Here is a 23383-nt window from a genome sequence, read left to right on the forward strand (position 1 = left end):
TGGTTAGGACACCAGCCAGTCAGGGAGAAGAGGTGATTTAAAAAAGTAGAACTTTGCAGTTAAACTGTCAGATGGGGATCAGTTAGGGCTTGGAAAAGCATGGGGAACAGGAGAAACGGACCTTTCCTGACAGGAATTAGCGTTAGCTAGCCAGGGCAACCCAGTTTAATTCACTTAGGGAAAAGTAAAAATATTAGAAAGGACTGGGAAAGTGTTGCTGGTGTAGTAATACTAATAGCCATGCTAGGTGGAAATAGTCTATCCTGAGGCTAAATTCAAAATGTAAAGTGTGTTTGCCTGAAACTAAGTATTGTGCCTCTCATTTGTAACCATCAAGCTTAAACCCCTTATTGAGTGTAATTAAATAAAAAGTCTAATTTTGTCCCAGAAGTGCCTCCTCATCCTTCAGACCTCTGGGTGAGAGGATAAGTGGACACATGGCATTATTCACATACGTAAAACACCTTGTTGCAGAATAATAAAGAAAAACCACCACAAACAGTTGAAGCAGACCTCTCTAGTGTTGTTAACTGTTATTTTTAAGCACCCAGAAATTCAGTCACACTACCCAGCTCCCATCTTTAGTGAGAGAGTCTGTCACAGGCTTTCTTTGTTCTTTTGCTAAAGCACTTGATTGAACATGAATCCATAACTAGGGATTGGGTAAACATTTGATTCATTTCTCATTGAAAGGTGTACCTACCTAATTCACACTTTCTTGAAAAATAGACAAACTGAAACAAGGCCATCGTTTGAAACTGGCACATCTTTGAATTATGCAGTGCAGTTCTCTGGTCAAGTAATGTGCACAAATGTGCATATATTTACTATGGTAAAATGTGTATTAAATGCATTTATTATTGAAAACGACATGCATAATCCATTAGGAAAATTGCCTAGTAAAAACATGTGTCTTAAGTCAAATTGCATACAAATGTGTGGCTATTAGGAGAAATTTGCACTAAAATACTGATGAATTTTCATGAGTCCTTTTTTTAAAAAAAGAATTTGATGTGGAGAACTGAATTTGAGTTTGGAAAAATGAGAAATGGAGAGAAACAGAAAACAGACAGATTTGCCCATTGCCATTCATAAGTTGATATTTGAATTGTAATAAAAACATCTTGCCCAAACGTTGCATTTATGAACAATAAGGCTGCAAACCTTTGTATGTTAACTCAGAAGTAATCTCTGGATTTATTTCCAAGTGAATATTCATTGAATTGGGCTGTGCACCAGAGTTTTAGCATTTTTTAGTGTATTTAGTGGTCCATGTTCCTATATGCTTGATTTTACATCTCCTTCTGTAAAATAATTGGGTAAGCATCAAAGTTCAGGGGTACAGCACCTCCTTTGCAGGCAGAACATCCCAGGTTTTGTTGCTGCCATCCCCAGGTACGGTTGGGAATGTCCCCTGTCCAAAACCCTGGAAAGCTGCTGTCAGTGTAAACTAGCCTTCACCATCTTGGTGCCTCCAAATGTTTTGGACTACAACTCCCATAAGTCCCAGTCAGCACATGTAGCAAGGGGGAGGTAGCAACAAGTCAGCTGCCCCCTGTTTGTGTGTGGACCTGTGTGAGAAGCAAGTTTGCTCAACTAGATCATTCTCTGGATCTGTGACAAAAGGCATTTAAAACAAATTTGGAAATGAATGACAGCATTACAGTTCCCTATGTAACCTTATCTTTGCTGCCTTTTGTACAGACATGATGATAACATCTCTAATTACATGTTCTTATTCCCCATAGAGCTGGAGGCATAAAAATTTCAATATACACTAAAAATGGGGCATTCTAAGCCTCATTATATTTGCATCCAGCAAGTGGGAAAAGGCAGTGTAAAATCAGAGGGTCTTCTGAGAATTTGGGAAGAGGGGAGAGGCGTACACTCAGTGGCAGAGCACCTGCTTTGAAAGCACAATCACTCTGTTCTTCTACCTTTGGAAGCAGAATACCAGTTGCTGGGAATCACAAGTGAAGGGAGCAGTGTTGCTTTCAGGTCCTTCTCGTTCTTGCTGTGAGAACAGGATGCTGATCTAGATGAGCCTTTGGTCTGATCTAACAGGACTCTTCTTATATCATATTCTTATGTTAATTCTCATCCAGATACTGATCAGATCTAGACCAGCTTCGATTTAGTAAAATTTCTGCATCAGGTACTTTCAGGGTATGCCCTAGGACTATATCAAGCAAGATGCCTTGCATCTGTTTCAGACATAGTAGTGGAACTGGAACAGGCTGGTAATAAGTGAGGAAACACTGTGGGCTGAACTATAGAGGTCACCTCTAAAGCATAGCATTCCAAAGAACAAGATTGGCTCCAAAATAGCCTGCCATTCACCAGCAATCGCAGAGAATGTGTAGCCTTGTTGCTAGGCACAGATGTTGCCATGATGGAGTGAAGCGCGTGCAGAATCAGTAGTAGTAACACATGCAGCCTTGTTGCTAGGCATAAATGTTGCTAGGGTAAGAGAAAGGGAAGCATATTGTAACTGTAGTAACCTAGTATTCGTATACGCTTGCAGAGTGACCCAAATGTTCTAAAACATTTTTAAAATGTAGGTTACGGCTGTCTGATGAGGCATGTTGCATCTACATCTCTCTACCTATCCCATCAAGCGTTATTGTCAGCATTGCAAAATTAGACTCTTATGTAGACAGAGATTTCTCCTTCAGAAATCCATGGCTCACTGGCTTCTTTTCTTTTTTAAAAAAGATTCACTGCTATCTAGGTCACAGCAGGTTTGAAAGACTGAAGGTATATGTTCTTTTTCCCCAGTTAGAAAAAAGCATATATTAAGGAAGGTAAAATTTTATTAAGGAAGTTAAAAATGTCAAATACTTACAGGGACAAACATAATGTTAAAACTTTGCACCCATCAAAAGGCCAGCACCCCATTTTTGAACAAGGTGCTTTCAGTTCAGAATAACTCATTGTCTGATTCCTCAAGGTACCGGACAACTTTCCTGGCCCGGAAAGTTGGAAAAGGCGAGTCCCTACCTGAGCTTATTTCAATGGAAAATAACTCATCATCCTTCTTGGATTTCTTAAGTGCTGTTGATTTTTAAAGAGCTGGGTATGTTCTGAGTTCTAGAACTACTGCTGTTATGCCAACTGAAAATTGGCACAACAACATCTGTTGATCCTACCTTTACTAGACCTATAAGAAATATTCTAGCTCAGAGAGCTTTTCAAACCCTGTGGATCCTCAAAAGTTTATTGGCTTTTCTGACTTTTCTGACAAAGTCAGTTGTGACTTTTTTGACAAAGTCAGTTGTGACTTTTTTGACAGCTATTTAAAAAAGGGAGGGAAAAGTTGGCAACTCACCTAGTGGGGAACCAACACAGGTTTCCCTTCCTTGTCTCCAGCTGGCCCTTCCTCAACTTCTCCTGAATCACCAAGGCTCTTCACTCCCTCCAGCCTCCCACAAATAACTGCCTCTTTCTCCTCAGCCACCATGTCCCAGGCAGCCTGCAGCCAATGGCAACAGCTGGAGAAGCATCAGCACAACCTCCCCTGGCCTGACCATTGTGGGGCAACTCACTACTAATTTATTATTTTTCTTTTTTGCCAAATGATTTTTATTAGTTTTTCAATTTTTTAACAAATCAGTACCAAATGACACCAAATTTAATACAATTCCCTCATTGAGTTGACTTCCTGCTCTCCGTCATCAGTGTGTTCCTGTTTATTATTTCTCACCCAGCCCATCTTTCATGTGTACTTCTCACATAAACTGTCTTGGAAGAAAAAGATAGAATGAACACTACAGTTAGATATATTTAGAAAGACATTTGTTTAGAAATATAAGCGAGCTTGCTTAAGTGCTACAGTTCTCTTCATTGCTTTCACAGTTGGTCTGAAGAAACTTCAGACATCCTGGGGGGTGGGACAGAGACAATGAGGGGGATAGTTACCATTCAACAGCATCACCCAGGCACTAAGGCTGTATGATGTGTTGATGCATCATCCAACACCAGTTTGTAGACCACATCATAAGAACAGTTTCAAAATAATTGAGCTGGCGTTGTATTGTGAAGCACAACCTTCAAAACTCCAGGGGGTGGTATAATTGTGAGCTCTCTAGTGGCTGCCTTTGCTTTCAGCTCCTTTTCCCCTCCGATAGCAGAACGGTCCCACTCCTAGCCTTGGCGCCTCCCCATAACCACAGTGTCTCTCTCTACCCAATGCAGGAATTGCAGCTGTGCTGCTTCTTCCTTCTCCCTCTGTCTAGGGAGGAGTGGGAAAAGTTCACCCTCCAAACACGAGGCTTTGCCTGCCTCAGAGAGGAGGAATCCGCAGTGCACATAACATGTACCTATTAATCTCCATGACTGCTCCTTTGCCCGATCTTCAGCCCCCACCTGTGCGATCTCCAAAGACCGCTCCTTTGCCTGATCTACATAGTTCCATGTTTCAGACATTGTGGTGTATCACTAAATCGTAATGTTTAGCTGGTGATAGACCTACCAGGCACCTCCACTGGCTTCAGCCTGGAGACCTCATCAAATAACTTCAGCTTGCCAACTTCCAGAGTTTTCAGCTGTTCATGAATATCTACCAGTTTCCTTTTACACATCACATTCATGTAGCTACTGACACCATTCGCCTTGTCCACATTTAAAACTTCCCATACACATAGGCATGCATACGCTAGCCAAAATCCATGATAAACACCAACGGACACATTCACTCATCATTCACTCTTCATTCATTCACATTTGTTCTCTGACTTCAATCTGCAGATATCCACCAGCTTCCAAATTTCATTTGGGAGGGTTGAATTTTGCTTATTGAGCTCTTCACAGTTCAGAAATCCATGGCTCACTGACTTTTTTTTCTTTTCTAAGAAAGATGCACTGCTATCTAGGTCACAGCAGGTTTGAAAGACTGAAGGTATATGTTCTTTTTCCCCAGTTAGAAAAAAACATTTACTAAGGAAGATAAAAACATTTGCCAGCTTCCATTAAGCCCATCGCCAGATGTCAGCCAGCTTCTGACCATGGGTATCAGCTGCCTTCAAGCCACATCCCTCTCAGCAAGTGAACTTGCCTTATTAATGCTCCATGGCATCCCACAGCCAGATGATCACCTCCGTCCATCTGCCAATTCTCCTTCTCCAGGTGGAAGAAGGCTGGGCAATTCTGAATGTCACAGCTGTTGCCCTCTGTCTTCTGTTGGAGAAGAGGAAAAGGCCCACCTTTATATCCATTCAGCTGTCGTGTGTTTTTGTGACATCACGGGTAGTCTGTAACCAACAGTAACAGGCTGGGGAAACATCATCATTATCTGTGCACAATTGGAGGTGCACTTCAGCAGTGATTTATGTGTGTGCTTGTTGATGTGTAGCTCACCCTTCATACGTATTGATACCAAGCAGGGAGACACTGTAAAATTGTTGCAGGGGACCCTTTTCAGCACAAGGGCTGCATTTCCTTCCAAGGCTTACATGCCAGTGTCGGGCAGAGTCAGAGGCAAATGGAAGCAGATCAAAAGCCAGAACCCTGGCTCTCTCAGATCTCTCCATGGCTTTTGCCACAATCCATGGAGGTGTCCTTTTGAAAAAAAAAAAGCTCAGGATGTAGGGATGGGTTAAAGTAGAACTCGAGGAAAGTAGCACTACAGCTTTGGGGCTATGAGGATCTTCAGCAGTCTCTTCTGTCTCCCAAGTTATTTAACAGTTACATGAAATGGTTGTAGGTTTATTTATTTATTTAACAAAATTCATATCCTGTAAAGCCTATAAGTGGTTTATCAAAAAGGCTTTTGTTGTCGTCTGGGCATTTGGAGCAAAGTGTAATTTAGCCAGCAACAATTGGACCAATTGGCTTTCACTTAAGGCAGAGTTCCATTGGCATGCAGCCACTGAAACAAGGGTTTCCCATTGCTCCCTTTAGAGCTTGTCAATATTTGACAGGTTTTTTTTATAAGATTCCATTTGAACTCGCAGGATCTCTAGCGACTTATTAATAATATGCATTTTTTGTCTAAGCAGAAAGGCATCATAATATAACTTAGGGCACCGTTGCTTAACTTAACATAAGGCACTTCTATTCCTCCTTTGTCCCTTGGGCGATACAAAGTTTGGAGGGTTGTTCTATTCCACTTACTGTCTAAAATAAATTTTTAACTAGCACCAGCCATTTCTGTAATTGGGATTGAAGAATGGATATAGAGAGCCTTGAAATAAAAATAAGAACTTGGGAAGAGTAGTCATTTTAATGGCTGCAATGCATCCCCAAAAAGTTCCATTTTAAAAAAATTACTTGCCCTCAATTAATTTCTTAATTTTTTGAATAGCCAGCCAGCTGTAATTTTTTTAGTTGATTAATTTGATAGTAACAAAATTTAACTTTATTTCTCCTCTAATTCCTATCTCTATATTATTATTATTATTATGACATGTTTCTGTTTCGATAGTCTTGAAACAAAATCTCTCTATACCAACAAATGAGGCACTCAGCTGCTGGAAACTTGAAAAGGCAGTGGCTGGAGCATTTCCCCTCTCTTTCCTTCCACACTAAATAATAATAATAATTACGCACACCCTCCGCCCAAGCAGGTGATCCAAGCGGGCTCCCCCCCATCCCTTTCCAAGAGACCAGCCCTTAATGATCCACCGGGTTGAGGTTATTCTGTGTTTGTCACCTTTTGTCCTTGTTCTGCGTGTGTGTGGAAGCCTCCTTAATTGGGTTCCCATCTGCAAGTTTCCTTTTACAAGTGAGGTCGTGGCAGTGGCTGGCTGGGGCTCCTTGCCACCTCCTCCTCCTGCTGGGTCGCTTGGTGCCTAAGGCATGCTCAGCGTTCCAGGCTGATGAGAATTGAAGTCCAATGACATCTGGTGGGCCACAGATTACCCATCCCTTCACTAATTTATTGTGGAGTGTCTTATTCTGGATCTTGACCAGGCATAGGCAAACTCAGCCCTCCAGATGTTTTGGGACTACAATTCCCATCATCCCTGACCACTGGTCCTGTTAGCTAGGGATGATGGGAGTTGTAGTCCCAAAACATCTGGAGGGCCAAGTTTGCCTATGCCTGATCTTGACCATAACACCAAACACAGACTTTCCCACATTGTTCAGATGCATCATTCATGAACAGCCTTGCCTCTGTATCTGAACTACTACCTGCCCTCAGCAGAGCTTGGTAGCATCCATTGTTCAGGTAGCTAAAGGGCTGGGTTTAGGAGAAGGGCCATAGCTTAGTAGTAGAGCATCTGTTTTGCGTGCAGAAGGTCTCAGGTTCAATCCCTAGCATCTTCACTTAGGACTGGGAATGTCCCATTTGAAATCTGGGAGGGCCACTGTTGGCAATTGCAGACAACAATAAGCTAGATGGCTCAAAGGTGTGACTCAGTATAAGGCAGTTTCTTTATTTTATGTCCTATAGGCTGGTGTTTATTTAGTAGAAATGTTTGGGAACACTTGATTCAATGTCAGATACTCTTGATGATGCTGTATCTTTTGAGGAGAGTTGTGGGGAGAGAGGGGGTCCTGAACTTTTTCAAGCATCATTCACCAGTATGAAATTTGCATAAGGATTTGTACGCCCAGCTTTATGCAACTCTAAGCAACTACAGAACCCTGTAGCTCTCTGGACACATCAATGAAGCATGCTTAATCTAATCAAAATCCTGACCTAATGCTTCTTGACAGGACCCCGGCAGCCAATTGGGAAGCATCATGCTTATGAGCTTCCCATTGGTATTGGGCTGGCCACTGTGAGAACTGAATGATGAGCTAAATGGGCCTTTCATCTGATCTAGCTGGGTTCTTCTTATGTTCTTGTGATTCTTAAGATTTGTTAGCTAAGCAAGTCATAAACTGAGGCTTACTAAACCCTTTCCCATATTAACACAGCAATTGTCAAATGAATGGTCAAAATGGATTATTATCGTAGATCTGTGCAGAATACTCTTCCTCTAAACAGCTTTCTTACTGTTTCCTTATTGTCTGGTGAGATTGTCAGTGTGTGGATCTGTTCTCCTTTCTCTTGTGTTGGTCTTTCTCAAGCTACTTGCATCCCAAATATGCACCTTCATCTAGGCCTGTTGTACAATACAGGAAGATAAATAGTTCAAGGGCAAGTCCAGGACATTTTGCTGCCTGAGAAGGAATAGCAAATCGCACTGGGGGCCAAGCCAAGCTGCATAGAGTCCAAGGCTGGTCACGCTTGTAGTGAGCACCTGAGACAGGTAATCCCACAAGTGCTTCCCCTTCGGAGTAAAAGTACAACAGTAATTATGAATTAAATAACTAGCAATTTGCTAGTTTTTAATTTTCATCTTGCCCTACCTAATAGTTGGGCTGGCCCATTTTCTCCAGCTATAGTGAGCACTGTCTCTCGGCAGAACCAACATGTACGCTGGCCCACAAAACCACAGTACATCATGAACCTGAAGAATGTAGCAAGTGGTAGTAGAAAATTTGTTGAAGGAGGTGTGTCCAGTGATCATATGTGGGCCAAACTAGAAATGATGGCAGCAGTCATTAGCTCCAAACATGAAACTGCTCCAATCTTGTATAGTAGGAGTGGGGAAATTGATTTTGCCAAAGGGATGGGTGGGTGAAGAGTGTAGAGACAGCCATACAAATGCATAATATAGCATAGGAAACTGGTTTAAACTTTTTCGGATAGTTGTCAGTGTAGCTCAGTATTGTGTAGAGTAGGCGGACTGAGAGCAGTTCTGCAGACAAGGGTCTTTCCCAGGGCTTCAGACAAGGGTCTTTCTCAGTTTACCTGGAGATAGCTGGGGTTGAATCTGGGGCTTTCTTTATACAAAGCAGATGCTCTATCTTCTCAGCTTTCTGGAATCCACTTTCACCTTGCTGTTTTCATTTTCAGCTGAGGTCCAATGCTAGAAGTGGGCTTGGCTGTTTGAATATAGGTGAAGGACAAGGATTAGGAAAGGGAATAAGTGGTGAGAACCAGGGGGGTTTAGCACTTGCCAACCCCCCCTCCCCACACCTTCTGCTGTTAAAACAAGGCACCCACACACACTTTTTTCTGTGATTGAGGTAGTTCTATGTTTTGTCAGGTAAAGCTGCATATTATTTATTTATTTATTTATTTTGTAGGTTTTTATCTTGCCCAGAGCAACCCAAAGCAACATACAACTAACCAACCAGGCAGACAATAAACCCCTAACAGATACATTAAAATCAAGAGGAAAAAGAAATTCAAAGCTAGGCAGTGGGCCCTGCCAGGCACTGGCTGCTTTTTTTGGTGAGTTTATAACTTTATTCTAACAAGACCCCCGCCCCAGGCCTCAGACAAGGTCTGCATGGACCTAGCTCCCCTCACCAAAGCCCATTTGTGGGGTTCCAACAACATATTTTGTCCAAACATTGATTTTGACCTCCCCACTCCAACCAGGAGGTTTGGTGGGCTCAGGAGTGGGGAAACAAGCAGGAGGGGAAAGGGTTCTACTTGACCACCCCTCCGCCTTCTACTTTCTTGGTCTAATGATCCTCTTCTGAATCTGCTTTTTCTTCGAACGGCTGTCAGGATTTTGTTATACCCGTTTGCGTGCAATGTTTTGTTTGGCTCTGAGTCAGACTTCATTCTGTCTGGGAATCACAATGGACACTTTGTTCTGTCAGTTATGTACAAGGGAGGAGGATTAATGGCATCTTCCCCCTTGTAATAGGGCGATGAGATGCAAAGGAGGGCACAGCTTCTGCACCAGTAACAGCTGTATAGAAAAGCAAATTTTAACTGGTGTCACTTTACTCACTCCTGCATCATTGTTATCCCATCATTCACCCAATGATCGCAGGACAGTTCATAGTCTGACCCCATTTTACTTGCATTACAACCTTGCAAGAAGGGCTAGGCTAAGAAAGGGTAACAGGCCAGGATCATGCAATCAACTTCTTGGATGTGCAGGGATTTTGACCTGGATCTCCCTGATCCTAACTTCCAGATCCTAACCCTGGCCTATGGTGAGGAATTGTGGGAACTGTAGTCCAATAACAACTTTTGTTGTTGTTGTTTAGTTGTTTAGTCGTGTCCGACTCTTCGTGACCCCATGGACCAGCGCACGCCAGGCACTCCTGTCTTCCACTGCCTCCCGCAGTTTGGTCAAAATCATACTGGTCCAATAACAACTAGAAGGCCACAAATTCCCAATCCCTACTTGAGATTCTGCCTCTGTGCCAGTATAGGGCATACTGACTCTAATGATAAGCTGCATCTGCCAAAATTCCCTCTTCTGTTGTCAGCTTGTGAGTGGGGGTGGTGGGGTCCCATACCAGTGGACTTGGGTTTAGCAGGCAACTATTTAAGGTTTGCAAGTCTTTGTTAACAGAGGGCTTTTTCTCCCTTCAACTGTACCTGAAGAGAGATACCCATGGCGGCTCCAGTGGCCTTCCTGGAGACTAAAGCTCCCAGGGCATACTTAAACTTCTAACTGAGAGCAATATACTGCATGCACTGAACTACTGCCTGACCCTGTTTCGTCCTCCCACAGTTAGTTTACTTGGCTACTTGTAATCTTGGCTCCTATTTGCCTTTTGTGCTGGTAAATCAGACAGTCTTCTTGGCACTGAACCTTGGCTCTAATTCCCTTTTGTGTTCGTTGCCTCCATTGGGTTGAATTCAAGGTTATGAGTCTTTATTAATTTTCATGCTTTGTTGAATGTTTAGCTTATTGCTGGTGCCATTCACTGCCTTATGTGCTGAAAACATCGGAATATAAATAGTTTGTGGTACTACGATTCCCTATTGATTATGCATTAGTCATCTTTTGTCCCCTTTGCAGAAGACTAAACCATGCTTTGGTTGTTTTATGGAAAGACTAAATTTCCATAATGATGAGGCAGCATGTAAAGAATGAGCAGAGGATAAGAAGCTGCTATTAACTGCCTACGAATGGGAACTGGGAATGAATGAATCTGTTAATTTCAGTTCCTCTCCATTTCTCATTTCCCCAAATTCAGTTCTCCACATTTCCAAACCAGTTTGCAAATTATTTTATTAAAAAATCCTCATGAAAATTCACCAGTATTTTAGTACATTCCCCCCCAATTTGTTATATTTTATATAATTTATAAAATAATGCATTTTGTATATTATTTTCAGTAATGTAATAAACATCTTTATGAATACTTTACCTTAGGATATGCATTTCTGTAGACATTACATAGCTGGAGAATTGTATTGAAAAATTTGGAGAAATTCTGAAGAATGGCTATATTATAATTCTCTTATTGTTTCAGAAAGTGTGAATTAGAAAACTTCACCTTTAAAGAGAACTGCATTGAATTTCTCCCCCATCCCTTAAAAGTAAGATGTTTAATGTAGCATGTTCTTTCAGTATATTCACTGTGATTCTTTCCAAACTAAACACATGAAACCTTTCTTGGAATATGATTGGTTAACTGTTTTTGCCAGGGCAAGATATATATGGCTCAAGGAGTAATGACCCTTCCAAATGGAGACCTACTTCTATCATGGGCTAAGCAAATTCAGCTGCTTAGGCCCTTACTATAGCCTCAGAGACCTTTGTCACTGCTGCCTGACAATGGCCAACTGCTAGCATCATGGGATGAGTGAGATCCAGCTGTTCAGCCCCAGCCCCACAGTCTATAAAAACTGCAAAATTGGTGATCATGCACAAAACGTATACACAACCTTGATGGAGAAACCATTGTCCAGACTGTTTTTCACTGGATAGGCACAGTTTAAAAAATTAAGGGCACGCTGTGGGTGCACTTTTGAGTATCATTCTGTGTGTGGTGTAGTGTGGTGTAGCCAGTGTGGTGTAGTGGTTAAGAGCGGTAGTCTCGTAATCTGGGGAGCCGGGTTCGCATCTCTGCTCCTCCACATGCAGCTGCTGGGTGACCTTGGGCCAGTCATATTTCTTTGAAGTCTCTCAGCCTCACTCACCTCACAGAGTGTTTGTTGTGGGGGAGGAAGGGAAAGGAGAATGTTAGCCGCTTTGAGACTCCTTAAAGGGAGTGAAAGGCGGGATATCAAATCCAAACTCTTCTTCTCTTCTTCTTATGTTTGTGTTGAGGTGAGGGATGTGTGCTATGATTGTCATATGGAAGCACTCTGTGTGAAAGTGTGGCCGTTGTGGTGCAACAAAGCAGTTTCCATGTGGCTCTCTTGTATTTCATGGAGTTTCCATGTAAGTGCTAGATTTTCCTGCTGGTGGTGCCCATGCCTGGTAAAGAGGCTGAGTATTTGCAGTTGAGGAAGGGTAGCCAAATCACCAAAAACAAAGAAACGCATGATCTGAAAGAGGGCCAACATTAGCATGAAATTTGCTCATTCATATGTATAGATGCGCATTTAGAAATGATTGCTATGATTTAAACAGAAATACAGTACATCTCACTACAGTGGGGTAGACTGTGACCAGGTGACCTGGGCACCTGCTCAGTCTGCTATCCAGCTGCTAACTGTTAAGGGGCAGCTTTAGGGCCCCCTTTGCTCTCCCTTCTTTAAACTGGACTGGGACTCGACAGCCTGTCAATATGACGGTCTGTAAAATGGAACACATGGTCACCCTAAATTTGGGATTGGTGTCCAATGGTGGGCTGCAGCAAATCCCTCGTGTAGGTATAGCACAGCATCACTGAATCATATCTCATGCTACCAAGGAACCTGAAAGGCCATCAGGGAAGGCTCTGTAAGGCGAGTCCCTTCAACAACCCTCCTGCATAGAATGTTCTTTGCCATTGTCCCAGCATCACACAGCGCAATAGTTAAATCATTTATTGCCTTAGCCAGGCACCCTTGAGCCTCTGATGGTTTCCATGGCAATAGCTCTTATGCGGAGAAGCAGGCCAGCCTAGTAATAAGCATCCTGGGGTAGGAGAAAAGGATTTAGTGTACCCAAGTTAGAGTGTCACTATGGGGGCAATAATAGGATTGCAGGCTGCCGCTTCCAGTTCTGTTTTTATCTCTTCATAATAAACTAAAGTGTAATGGAGGACTGGGGGCAGTGGGGAAGAAAAGAGATGCATTTCCGACGTTTAATACCCTGCTGACTAACCCAGGGGATTTGTGCATTGGTTTCCAAATACAAATAATAATATATCTAAAATGAAAACATGAAAATGAAACAATAATAACACACACATACAAAAAAGACCCCAACAAGCGACAGCAAAAATTGGCTCAATCTCACCATATGCAGTAGCTTTTCTGACAAAGAACAACAACATATGGAGCACAATTTCTGAAAGATAAAAGGGAATCAGCCAAATGGACCTCCCTATGTAGGGAGTTGCACAGCAAAGACACCACCACTGAGAAGTCCCTGCTCCATATAGCTTCTTGAGTGGCAAGGGTCCTCCAAGCAAAGACTCCCTTGGTAATCTAAAGGTAGTGGGGGAGGGGAGGGGCATAGAGAATGAGGCTCTTCTTTGGCTACAATGCACCCAGATGATTTGGGGCTTCAAGGATCAAAACCAGTACTTTCACTTTGGCTACATCACTAACTACTAGCTGTTGCAATACCTTATGGCAAGGGGGGCTAACCTGTGACCCTCCAGATTTTCGTGAGACCCCAAACAGCTGCATTGGGTGGCCACTTCATTATGCCTCACAGTAGGACTGGTACTACCTCGGTTTCTTTGTCTTTGTTCTGCCCATTACAGTTACCTCTAGTTGCATTAGTTCATGTTGCGGATTTTCGGGTTGCGAATACAGTAAACTCGGAAGTGTATACTTCCGGGTTTTGCCGCATGCGCAGAAGCATTCTGTGCGCTTCGCGCATGCGCAGGAGTGCTCTATTGCGTCACGCGCACGCGCAGAAGCGGCGCTCTACTTATGGACTTTTCAGGGTGTGAACGGCACCCCTGAACGGATCACATCCATAAGTAGAGGTACCACTGTACTAAGTTGAGATTTTACTTAATTGTAAGGAAAAGGAAACATAATTTTGTGTAATCTGCCCTCCCCGCTGGTGACACAAAATTCCATACCTTCTTACAACTCTTCCTGTGGTCTCATGTTGACTGCGTGGCAGACAAGATGGAATGTTGCAGGATACGTCCCATGCAGGGTAGCAGCAATCCCCAGCACACTTGCTAGAACCTGCCTGGTGGATAGGAGTGGAATCACTATAACAGTGTCTCCAGTCCCAACAGACAGGCTACAATCAATGGTACCAAATACTGCTGGGATGTTCAAGAGTCTTCAGAAGGTGACAATTGTCTCTTAGTTTGACCAATGCAGTTTAGGTTCCCAAAGCATGCCCTGAAGTCAGAATTGGATGGATCTAAATCAGGGGTCAGCAGCCTAAGGCCCATGGGCCGGAAGTGGCCTGTGGAGGTCGTTTGACTGGCCCACGAGCAACCCCCGAACTGAGCTGCCCACTTGTGTGTGCGCTAAACTGGTGCAGCACAGCGCAGGGACTCATTTCCGTAGTGCTGAAAATTGCGTCTGCGCACGCCGATGCCGAAAATTGCGGGGGTGCGCTCGCAATCTGGCCCACAGAGGGATCTCCGCAGGACAGGTCCAGCCCAGGCAAGATAAACCTTGCTAACCCCTGATCTAGATGAAGACTGGGAAACCTTGGGGCCAGGGGCCACTCGCCATTTCTAAAGCCTTTTTTGACTGGTCGTCCATGTTTTCAACCAACATTTTAGTCTTTTCTGTGTTTATTTTAAAACCTGCCACTTCTCCAAATCTTTAAATTTCTTCTAGGAACACTTACTATAGGTTGTTCCAAAGCTCAACAACTTTTCTGTTTGGATTTTCACTGTTTGAAATATGGCAACCCTAGCTTATGTGCATGCTTATTAATACATACAGGCATTGATACGGGTTTGGGTATATTTTTGTTTTTCTATTTGTTTCTGTGTGAATTTCAACCCTTGTTCTCTCAACATCAGTTTAGAATTCCTTTGACTCCAAGTCTTTGCAAAGATGCTTAGCCACTTAGGAATGGCAAATGGGACCAGAGGTTTCTGTTAGGGCAGCATAACGGAACACTTGGCCCTTAAGAAGTTACTTACAGACTATACGTGTGGGATTTTTAGGGTCCCATCCTCCATCTTCCACTCTACTACTTCTCAGCAGCACCACACTAGAGCTGTTAAGCACATGACCTCATTAACACTAACTAGGTTTGGCCTCTACAGAACCAAAGAATCCTAGACTCACTTCCCTGGGAGTAGGTAAACCCTAATGAACTCATTGGGACTTGCTTCTAAATGGCCATGCATAGGATTGGAGTTGTAAATAAGCAGTTGCTTAAAACTGCTTGCACTGTGAATGCAAAGCCAGCGCTTGCCAGAATGTATCTTACTTTTTGTTTTCTATCCTCTATTAACAGCATTCACTTTTACTGTTAATGTGTGAAAGCTTATCAGCCATCAGCCTGGGAGGAGAGATTGAATGAAATGAAGATGATGTAGATAGTGGGAGAAGCTAACCAGTGAGTGCTGTGTGTGTGTCTGTCTCATTGCTGCCTTAGGGTACCATCAGCAGCTGCTGCAAACATAAGCAAGTCTGGCCCAGCAGCAGACAGACTGGATAGTTACCAAACCTCCAGCAGCTCAGCAGAGGTACTTAAGTTCACAGCTTTTCATCAGAATCCCCAGAAAGCTGCCCGCTAGTGTTGAATCCCTGTTTATTGAATCATACTGCTTGGAGCGGCTCTTCTTGCAGATATAACAACTGCAATGATATACTAGCAGCAGTTCCTCAGTTTCTCCAGCGGCAACAGATTCCCCCCCCCCCCTGCCACTGCAGCCAGGGTGCCATTCAAGCATGATCAAGCTCTAACCAGCTCTCAGTGGAATTTTCTATAGATTTTGCATCTGTTAAATGGTCTGTGCAAGACCATTCCTCCCCTTCTTTTTCATCTGAATGCTGACTTCCTCTCTTGGCTACTCAAGCATCTACAAATCTTCCCAGCATCTCCAGCTCATCACTGACGCTTCTTTGGATAGGTCCCAGTAGGTGTTTAAATGGGATTCAAATAGACAATTATAGGATGTTAGGCAAGGCCAAGGGAAGAGTGGGGATATGCCAACCATATGGCAATGAAAATGAGATTCCTTTTTTTAGGACTCCCAAATTCACTTCTACTTATTAATGCTGGTTTATCTGGAGCCCCTTATATGTTCATATGGGGAAAGGATACAGATCTCCAGACTCCATATTCTCTCCCTTGCCAGGAGAAATGTTAGGTAGTATTGGATCAGATGATGAGTTGACCTAAACCTGATGCTATACATATCCTTGCATATAGAGCAATTATGCCAACTATATTGAGCCAAGGATGTCTGTGCTGTAGTAAGTTCTATAAAATTTAATGAGACTTACTTCCAGCTAAGTGGAGTTAGAATTGCATCCTAAATCTGGAGTAGAAAATGCCCTACAGAATTCATATGACAGAATCAGGACTAAGAAGAATACAGTATGAAGGACCACTTCATAGATGCATTTGTTACTCAGGAACCAATTTCTACATACAAAATGTATGTATGCAGGATCACTTATGAAGGGTGCCCATATATTAAAAATGACATATTTTCCCTTCAAAATAATCCATGCAGGACCCTTACCAGATTCTTTCTTTTCTGAAGCTGTGGACACATTACTATTTACTTGGGCTCCAGTGTGCTCCCATTGCTGGTGTTTGGAGCCAAGTATATATCATGTTAGCCTCAGCCCTTACTTATCCTGTAGTTTCTTGAGAAATGCTGCTGCTTGATGGGGTTTCTCTCAAACCAATTTCCATCTGATTTGAAAACATAAGCTGCGGTGAAGCTGAAGTGTTACACCCGAGACAGCTGTTGTGCATGCAGAGATGACAGTTTCTTTGAATAGGAGTTAAGAGTTGCTTTGCTACCTGATTCACCTGGGTCTGTGCAGTTAATGTGGTCCTGGATGTAGATGAGAAGGAGTTTTTTGATCTCGGGATGAGATTGAATAAGTTTTCTGAATCTATGGACTCGTTGGACAAATTTTGTTTGTTGCCCACATTGGATTATTTATGTATTGCTGTTTTAATGTTTCATATTAATTGTCTTTGTTGTGTTTTATTATTTTCTCTTGCTCACCACTTTGGATACTTTTAAAAATATAAAGTGGTATATAAATATTTCAAAATGAATAAATAAAATGGCCCTGGTTTCTAACTACTGATGCTACCAGTCAACACATTTTCAGTTCTTTGAGCAGTGGATTTGCTTCTTGGATTCCTGGCGGTCCACAGTTAAACTATGGAGGCTTTGATGGCTACCAACATAGATGGCTTTAAAAGCGGATTGGAAAAATTAATGGAAGATAAAGCTATCTAGATGGCTACTAGCCATGATGGCTGTGCTCTGCCTCCACAGCTGGAAGCAGTAATACTTCTGGGTACCAGTTCCTGGAAACCACCGGAGGGCAGAGTGCTCTTGTGCTCAGATCCTGCTTGTAGCCTTCCCATAGGCATCTGGTTGGCCACTGTGAGAGGAGGATGCTGGACTGGATGGATCATTGGCGTAATCCAGCAGGCTCTTTGGAATGTCATATGTTCCCTGCCACTTGGCCTGGGTGGCAGTCCCACAAATGAGTGGGAGTGAACTTTGTTGTTTGAGGACTATTCAAGAGTGGCCAACTACATCATACCATGGCTAGGTCCAAATAGGAAAAATGTGGTTACATCATTTGTATTTGGTGAGAGGCCAAATTTGTATTTTGTTAGATTTGGTTCGTTCATATTAGATCCCTTCTCTGTGGCACTGCTAGTACACAGGTTCCTAATTCCTCATGTTCGAGAGTTGACTTCCTAGGAATAAGAGACTCTGCCAATTTCAGTTTCTTTCAGTTTCCGATTTTTCCAATTTTAAGTTCTGTTCTTCACATTTCCACATCAGTTTACAATTAAAAAAACCCTCAAGAAAATTAATCAAGAGTTTTGGGCAAATTTCTCCTAATATAGACATTTTTGTACACAATTTTTCTTAATATACACATTTTTGAAAAGCAACTGCACCTAATATAATGCATTTTTGCATTTCCCCCCTGTTATATGCATCTTTGTTCACATTACTTGGCTGAAGAACTCACAGTTTGCCACATCTTGTAGAAGTGCAAATTCCAGATGGCTGGGCTTTGCTTTACATATTGTTTCATAAAGTGTGAATTAGGTAACCTTGCTTTTAAATGTGAACAAATTACCCTCCCCTGTCCCATGTGTAATTACCATTAATGTAAGGGTGTGATTGCAAAGGGACATTCTTCTGGGATTGCATATTCTCATCAATGGCTGATAGTCCTTATGGCTATAACTTACCTCTGGGATCATACATGCCTCTGTATGCCAGTCACAGGAGCAACAACAGCAGGAGCAAGGCATGTCCTTCTTGTGGGCTTCCCACCAGCATCTGGTCAGCCACTGTGGGAAGCTGGATGCTGAACAGGATTGGCCTTTGGTCTAATCCAGCAGGGAGGCCTCTTCTTCTGTTCTTCCGCTTTGATCCCTGCTCTCCACATCTGCATGACAGATGTAGAAAACTGCAGCATACCTTAGTCTGCATCATACCTGCTATGAAAGTACAGAACTGGAAGGAACAGAGCCTTCCATGCAACTGTGCCCTAAGGAAATTTCAGATGAAGCTGCAGAGGAAAATGTTGACTACGTCTCATTTCTGTGATAAGTACTGGGGAGTACACAGCCGTCCGCCTGCCAAAACAAAGGGTCTGAGATAGGAACAAGCAACACAGTGATCCTTTCTTCCTCCTGGAACATATAATGCAAAGCCATTGCTGGCTGCTTTTTTCACTTAAAAGACAACAATGCAAAGCAGACGCAACAGAGACTTGAATAATATTTGACCAAGTTGCTGAATATCAGGGGGCGGGCTGCATTATATCAGCCAATCCCCTTTCTTGGTTTGCTTCTGCCTGCCCTTGATTACTGCTGCCGATTGACAGAGAGCTGTGTTGAGCAGTATACAGCTGTATACGACCTCTGAAGCCATGATGATCTCTGCTGAAGGCGGAGTGTTTTGCCTAACCTCTCTGCCTTTGAAGTGAATTCCCATCTGCTAGCACAGAAAGGAAATATTGTGCGAGGTGTGGGCTGCTCTTATTGATCTGCAAGCTGTGCAGAGGTTCTGCAATTGCTGAGGTCAGGCTGGAGCATAAATCCTTTCTATCTCTCAAAGCTCCCAAAATGTATTGGAATTAAGTATAAAATGGAGACCTGAGCTAGTGGAACTGGGCTAAAGTCCACTTAAGCCTGCATGCTGGCATACTGGGTGCCTTAGCTGCTGGACCCAGGTTGTCTCTGGTTTTTTAGAGCAGAGAACCATTGGTCACTGAAACGTATGTGAAACAATTGTGGTTGACAGTATTATTTTACAAGTGGGACTTGCAGCAAAATGTTGCAGTGTAAAGTGCTCCTGTTTAGGATTCCAACCTTTCAACCATACCTTCATCCACAGTCCCACACCATAATTTTCCATTTCCCTCCCAACAAACACTAAGCAAGCTATGGCCATTAAACATCCTCAGACTGTCTGGGGTGTGGGGGTGTGTGTGTGTGTGTAGGAGAGAAGAGTTAAGAATACAAGATTCCTGCTGTATAAGATGAAAGGCCCATCTGGCCCAGCATCCTGTTCTCATAGTAGCTAACCAGATGCCTATATGAAGACCACAAACAGGACATGAGCACAACAGCATTTTCCTCAGTTTTACTTCTCAGTGACTGGTATTCAGAGGCATATTACCTCTGATACTGGAGATAGTACATAGCCATGATGGCTAGTAACAACTAACAGTCTTTTCCTCCATTTAATTGTCCAATCTTTTAAAGTCATCCAAGTTGGTGGCCATTACTACATTTTGTGGGAACCAATTCCATACTTTAGCTATGTGCTGTTCCTCCTTTTGTCAGCTGTAAATCTTTCAACATTTGGCTGTATTGGGAGACCCCAGGAGAAGGAGGCCAAAAAATTCCTCTATCCACTATCTGCACACCATGCATAATTCCATGCACCTCTGTCATGTCCTCTTTTTTTCCTACACCAAACCGCCCAATTTTCCACATAGGTAAAGGTAAAGGGACCCCTGACCATTAGGTCCAGTCGTGACTGACTCTGGAGTTGTGGCACTCATCTCGCTTTATTGGCCGAGGGAGCCGGTGTACAGCTTCCGGGTCATGTGGCCAGCATGACTAGGCCGCTTCTGGCGAACCAAGCAGCACACGGAAATGGCATTTACCTTCCTGTCGAAGCGGTACCTATTTATCTACTTGCACTTTGAGGTGCTTTCGAACTGCTAGGTTGGCAGGAGAAGGGGCTGAGCAACGGGAGCTCACCCCGTCGTGGGGATTCGAACCGCTGACCACCTGATCAGCAAGTCCTAGGCTCTGTGGTTTAACCCACAGCGCCATCCGCGTTCCTAATTTTCCACATAGGTGAGTTCATTTTGGTTGCTCTTTTCTGAAACATTTCCAGCTCTGCAATATGCCCTTTTTGCGGCGCAGAGATCAGAACTGAACAGAGCATTCCAAGTGCCTCTTCTCACCCTGGCATTTTCCATGTGTGGCAAAGCTTGAAAAGAAATTTTAATTTCTGCAGACAGGTTAAGAAAGCTTGGAGCTATTGGTGATCTCTTGGCCAATGTGATTAGGTCAAGATCACAAAATATTCCGTTCAGCAACACCTCTCACAGCCACTCACATGGGGTGGTGCTGAGTACGCATGGCAGGAGCAGCACCATGCTGACTTTAAGAAGCACTTTGGAACACCTGATAGTTTGTGAGGTGCTGACTTGCTGCTATGTTCTTGCAGCCTAAGGACAAAAATATTCACAAAGTTTTAGAGCAGTAACACTGGGTTCATCACTTAGAGTGCAAGCCTCACGTTGCAGCATAGGCTTTGTGCACGTGACAATTTATTCTAGAATCAATGGATCAATAGATCTATTCAGACATTTTGGCACCTGAAATGGACCCCAAAATTGTGCCCCACTCCCCGCCAGGGAAGAAGGGGTGAGGAAAGGTTTATATCAAGAATAAGGTGTGAAGGAAGATTGGTGTTGCGATCTGCTGTCCCTGTGAATCCTGCCACCTGAGGCAGTCACCTCTCCTTGCCTCGTGGTTGGGCTGGCCCCGGATCTATTGCATATTTGTTGCCCCTGAAAAGTGCTTCTTGCTCTAAAAATGTTGTTTGTCTTCAACCACTTGTACAGCAGGTCTTCACAACATTTACAGGAGGTGGTAAATGGGCAACTTCTGAGGGAGAACTCTTTAGCCCTTTAGCAGACGGCAAAGGCAAAGCGCTGCCCTGGAATAATGGGTGAGATGCTGTTGAGAAATACTCTTTCCACCGCCAGAGAGGCATCCTTCATTCAATTAGAGTTGTCAGCTGTCGTAATTTTGCCACGGCACTCATGAATAAAGAAACATTGCTTTCAGGACAAGCAGATGTCTTGAATTTGTAAGGTATGTACATAAAAGGAAATATACAGTGTTTGAACTGTTCAGAAATACAAATTCTATCTTCCACACAATCCTCTCACATCTGCCCCCTATCCCACTGGCACACATGGCTTATGAACGAATTGCTATCATGCCTTGCTCAAAAAAACCCTCCAGGCACTTTGAAGAGGTCAGGAGGCATTTTGTTGAGTTGGCCAGTGAGATTTTTTTATTTCCCTAGGTGATTAACTCCCTAAAACAAACTCATTGATTTTTTGTTGATGTTGAGGATCATAATTTTTTTACAGGTTGTTGTTGTTTAGTCATTTAGTTGTGTCCGACTCTTCGTGACCCCATGGACCAGAGCACGCCAGGCACTCCTGTCTTCATTTTATTATTATATTATATTATATAACCTTTAGGACTGGTGTTTGGCATTAGTACTCTTATTGTGGTTATGTATGCCTAACACAACCCCACTCCTTGGCGCTAAGTGTAACAGAACTGACCAATTGGCTGGGGAGATGGCAACCTTGGTCTGGATTAGAGAGAAAGCTCCTCTTGGAAGTACTACCTGCAAATTGTGTATCTAGTCCAGAATTGCCAAATCAACATTCCCAGCCTCACTATGGGCTTGTAGTATTCAAAAGCAAAAGCTGCACATTATGTTCTATTGGGTGATGATGCTGTTCTTGGGATACTGCACCATCCTTGAAATTGGCAGGCATCTGGCAGCTCTCCTTTCCTCACTTTGTTCTCAAATCCCTCTGTGAGCCCCGCTGCCTTCTGCCAATTTCGCAAGCTGACAGAGAGAGTGAGAGAGAGTTTGCAAACGGCTGAACGTTGCCCTCACTGCCCATCGTTTTCTTCTGCCTCGCTTGCTGCGTTTGAGGACAAAATTGATTGTGGCATTAATTGGTTGCTCAAATTCATTGAACAGACACCTAATTGTGCTGGAGGACTGATACTGACACCATTCGAGAGGCCACTGCCCTCATTCCCCTTTGCTCACTTTTTATGCCTGAACGGAGGGAGACCCTGCAATCATTTGGGCAAGTTGCAGAGGAAATGCAGGCTCATATATCTACCTGCTGGTTTGGAGCAGTGGCAAATCCTTCTAAGTGTAGCCTTCCCTAAGCCATGACCCCTCTTCACCTTTAACACTGATCTCCCCCATGTTGCTGCTAATAATTGTGTGGCCTTCAAGGAGCTCTTTCCATCCAAACAATAATTTGGGCTCTCAGGAAATTAGCTTTCCCAGTTTCTCTGTTCAACCATGAACTCTTAAGGGCCACACTACACATGATAATATGCATTAGCTTTTTAGTGCAGGTGTTCAAAATGCACATTGGATCGGCTGGGCTCATAATTAAGGGTATCAGCACAGGTGTGTAGAGAGAGAATTTAACCCTTTTCTCCATTGCTGTAGTCCTGAGGAATACCAATCCTCCAAAGCTGGTGTTTGCTTTGGCAGGAGGGAGAGGGAGAAAATTCCCCATTGACATATTTAACATCACTTCTTGTTTGGTCCGGAATGGATGTCATGACTGCATTAGCCCATCCTGCTAGCTGAATTGGGGAGCATCAAGATCCCATCCCATCGTTCATATCTGTTGTCATAGGCATCCATGAAAAGAGAGCATGACATCATAGAGCACCATCAGGACCTGACAAGAACATAGATGAATATTAACTTTACTGGTGTTTCACTTAAAGGTGAGCCTCTCTGATTCACATTTTCCTGAACAATATACAAACACAGCCATCCTTCAAAATGTGCTTCTCCAAATTTTTGCAATATTCATGTTAAAATGCTGGTGAATTTCCATGAGGACTTTAAAAATAGCACAAACTGATGTGAAGAAGTGGACAACTGAATTTAAGATGGAAAAATGAGAATATGGGAAGAAAAGAAATCGACAGATTCATTCATCATCTAGTCACTGTATGTAAAAAGTTCTGAAGTTCTTCTAGGCTTTTGTAGCTCTGGAAGCAGTGCC

The 23383-nt window shown here is 43.1% G+C and overlaps 1 long non-coding RNA gene across 3 annotated transcripts; it reads left to right on the top strand.

Annotated features, from left to right (window-relative positions):
- The first annotated feature begins 52 nt into the window (after positions 1-52).
- LOC310764251 lies at positions 53-23383 on the top strand. 3 transcript variants are annotated; one of them, XR_014549093.1, is made up of 4 exons: positions 53-832; positions 11224-11290; positions 21155-21407; positions 23006-23383. It is a non-coding gene; the product is annotated as an uncharacterized lncRNA (long non-coding RNA). The 3 variants fall into 3 exon arrangements; XR_014549094.1 differs by lacking the exon at positions 23006-23383 and adding an exon at positions 15438-15528 and having other exon boundaries at positions 21155-21385; XR_014549095.1 differs by lacking the exon at positions 23006-23383 and having other exon boundaries at positions 53-663; positions 21155-21385.

Source organism: Podarcis filfolensis, assembly GCF_964270895.1.
Source record: "Podarcis filfolensis genome assembly, chromosome: 6".
In the NCBI taxonomy this organism is placed as follows: domain Eukaryota; kingdom Metazoa; phylum Chordata; class Lepidosauria; order Squamata; family Lacertidae; genus Podarcis; species Podarcis filfolensis.